Source organism: Akebia trifoliata, chromosome 14, assembly GCF_017979445.1.
Source record: "Akebia trifoliata isolate Shusen 1 chromosome 14, ASM1797944v1, whole genome shotgun sequence".
In the NCBI taxonomy this organism is placed as follows: domain Eukaryota; kingdom Viridiplantae; phylum Streptophyta; class Magnoliopsida; order Ranunculales; family Lardizabalaceae; genus Akebia; species Akebia trifoliata.
The window spans coordinates 16,524,920-16,529,075 of NC_141388.1; positions in this window are offsets into that span (position 1 = coordinate 16,524,920).

Consider the following 4,156-nt stretch of genomic DNA (forward strand, 5'->3'; position numbering starts at 1 on the left):
TATTTGTGAATATGACAGAAGTTTAGTTAAAATGTGTTGAACAGTTGTCGAGCACATTTTCTCTTGAAATATTATCTAGCTGTTCATTTTGAGTTTTGAGTAAATCTAACGGCTGATGTACATCTGTTTTACATTTGGTTTTTTGTCTGCGCATAAATTGTCCCCTATATATATATATATATGGGAGTGGTTCAACGGCCCTAAACTCTACCTAGTTTTGTGCCAAGTTTCATGGGCCATCGGATCCCAAAGCATCCAACAGTTGAGAAAGAGGTTTACGGTTTTAAAATAAAAAAAGTAACATAATTACAATCGCCCCCTTGTTCAATTTTCTATTCTTTTATAAATCCCTCTCTTCTTCGATTAGAAACCAAGGGCCTGTTTGGATACCAGGAGCATAACTACTGTTCAAAAGAACAGGAGCTGAAGTACTCTGTGGAGGAATTGGAAAAGTAATTCTGTGCAGAAAGGGCGTTTGGCAATCAACTCTGTGAAGTACTAGTAGAAGAACTTTTGTACTGGAAGTCTGTTTGGGAATCATACTGACTTCTCATGACTTCTAGAAAAAAAACTAGAATACCCTTATATTCTACCAGTTACTATTTTTTGTCTTTTAGTGTCATAATATGCCTTCAAACTATATTGTTTTTGACATTTTAACTATAAATATTAATATAATATAATATAATATTTTAAATATTAAATATTAATATAATGTGTTTAACTATAAATATTAATATAATATAATATAATAAATATTATATAATATAATATAATAAATATTAATATAATATAATATAATATAATATTTTAAATATTAAATATTAATATAATGTGTTTAAATCCATTATACTAAAAAAAATTTAAATATTAATAAAGATTTCTTTCGTTTGATTTAAGGACAAATGAATTAGGAATATTTTCATAGAAAATTAATAAAGTTAAGGGTATTTTGGTAAAACGAACCGTTAGATTTTGACACCCCGCAAGATGAGTTTTGAGAAATAGGTTTTCTCGACTTCTTCAGAAAGAATAATTTCTTGCTCTTGCGCGGAGTAACACTTCGAAGGAGTTATTTATCCAAACGCATCCAAACGACTTCTAACTCCCCGCAAGAGTCAAAAGTAGCCAAGGAGTCCTATCCAAACGCCTACCAAATTTCTGAACGTACAGAACTAAGTTTCTTCTTCGAAATCGAAACTCTAGCCCTCTCTCTATCTTTTTAAATCAACTTTCAGTTGGAACGAAACTCTACCATCTCACACACACACACACACACACACACACACACACACACAAGTTTTAGATTGAACGATCAGACGCCATCGCCGTCGATTTCTCTCTCAAGTTACAGTTCGAACTGCTTTCAGATCTCGTCATCTTTGAAGTCATCGTCGTCTCTCTCACCATCACCATCAATCTCTCTTAAGTTTGATCGAACAGGTATTTTTTTCACTCTCGATTCTTAAGAAAATCGTTTGATTTTTATTTTTATTTTTTGTATTGTAGTTGTTAAACTTGAAAGATAATGCGAATGGTTATTTTTTAAAAAACTTAAAAGATTTGAAAGAAATTAGGTTTTTTTTTTGTTCTACTTATTACAGAACCCTCTGTTTGAATATTTTTTTTTGAACTCTCTCTTGATTTGTTTTGTTATTTAGATCTTGATTTTTATCAATAGTTGTATATATTATATATATATATATTTTTTTTTTTTTTTTTTTTTTTCAAATTTTAATGAATCATCAACTAACAGATAAGGGGTGGACAAATTCCTCTTTGAAATTTTGGTAGAAGAAATTTGGACAAACTTTATGGTAGACTTTCTATGTTGATAGTTACTGATCTCCAATTAGTATATGAGAATGTCCATAAGCAATTTTTAGGCTACAGTTACTTTCTCTGAAATTGATGGTTGAAGATTGCTTAGCAGAATTATTGATAGATTTTTTTATATAAGTAGATATGGATTCAATTCTTACATTGCTGATTCCAAAATATATGAGAAACTTTGTTCCTATCCAACTCTCTGAAATGTATTACTGAAAGTTGCTTAACAGATTTCTTTGTAAGATTCTTAATTCTTATGGTTAATAGTATTACTCGAATGGTTTAGATAGCAATGGGAATGTACTTGCAAGAATCATATTGAGACCATCTTCTTTCTAGTGAGGCTAGTATAGATACTTCGTCTGGTTTGCCACAATGTAAATTTAATACTCCAAATATGAATACGTGAGATGTTAAAAGTAACTATACTTGATTTTGATGTTAGATATATTGAGTAAATATGTTTGATAGTGAAATAGGTACTGCTGTTTATGATCCTTGGTGTCTCTAAAGTTAGTTTATATTATGATTGATGGTGAATTGGAAGAATTTGTAGGTAACATGTACAACTAACTATTGTAAGAAATAATGAAATGTTAAAATTGAATCATTTGTAATTTTTGATCTTTTATCAGTTGTAGCAGTTTATCATGAATAAGATTGGTGTTGACAAAGATAAGGGAATGCCTATTGATGACATTGTGGGATCATCGATAGTCGAAATAGATAGTGGTGAATATGTTGATTGTCAAAGTCTTAAAAAAGACATTGAAGATCTAAAAACACCTTATGTGGGGATGTTGCTTGACTCAAGTGAAGAAGCTCAAAAGTATTATGAGGATTATGGACGTCGACAAGGATTTTGGATTTGAATTCGAACCACTACTAAGTCACGACAGGGTTTAGATGAGCCAATTGGAATAACTACGTTTACTCACATTAAGATAAATTTAAACCAAAAAAGGTAGAAGAAGAAAATGAAATTGAGAAAAAAAAAGAGTTGTTCCACTGTTAAATGTGGATGTAATGCAACTATATGTATTTTAAATGATAGATAGACCACTAGATGAAAAGTATCAATTTTTAACGATGACCATAATCACAAGGTAGTTACACCAGCTAGAAAAATGAAAATAAGGTCAAACTGAATCATGCCAAAGGCAACTAAGAATTTATTTGAAGCATTCCATAAAGAAAATATGTCAATTGAGAAAGTGTCATCAATTTTGAGTGGGAACACGATCGATTTCGATAACAGAGATTGTTACAACCATTTGAGAGATGTTAGATACATGAAACTAGAAGGGGCTGATGCACAATCAGTATTGAACTATTTCAAGAAGAAACAAGTCGAAAATCCATAATTTTTTATGCGATACAATGCGATGACAAATGCAGGATAGTTAACTTTTTTTGGGTTGATTATCGATCAGGAATGGCATATGAATATTTTGGGGTGTGGTGTCATTTGACACAACTTATCGGACAAACAAGTATAATATGTCATTCATCCCATTTATTAGAGTAAATCATCACCTTTAGTCAATACAATTTGGGATTACTCTTTTACAAGATAAGACAGAGATAACCTTCATATGGTTGTTTGAGACCTGGCTAGAAGCAATGAGAGGACGTCATCCAATATCCATAATCACAGACCAAGATTTGACAATACAGAATGCAATTGCCAAAGTGTTTCCCAACACTCGTCATCATCTTTGTATTTGGCATATCGAAAATAAGTTTGTTGAAAAATTGTCTCATATATATTCTCAAGATACTAACTTAAAAGGTAAAATGAGAGATTGTATATGGTTGACATACACGATTGAGGACTTTGAAAAGTAATGAAAATTAGTGATCGTGAAAAATAGATTAGAAAACAATAAATGACTTCAACAATTATTGGAAGTAAGGGATTCGTGGGTGCCAGTCTATAATCGCCAAACGTTTTTTGCTGGTATGAATACCACTGGTCATAGTGAAAGTATCAATACCTTTTTCGATGGATTCGTTACTTTAAGGTCAAATCTCAAAGAATTTATTGTTAAGCATAAGCAAGCGTTGCAAAGGAATATAAATGAAAATAGTAAAGAATATTTCATTTCAGAGCATAAGTTTTGATGTGTTAATAAAGGTGAGTTACTTTTAAAGCTCGCAGCAAAATTATACATCAAAAATGTGTTTGAAAAATTTAAGCGAGAATGGGTCAAAGTTATTCAATTTTGACTTGAAAAGGAATGGGAAATCGATAATGGATATCAATTGTATGTGGTGAAAAGTAAATATGATGCACCTGAGGAGTTCATGGTGAAGTTTAATTTGA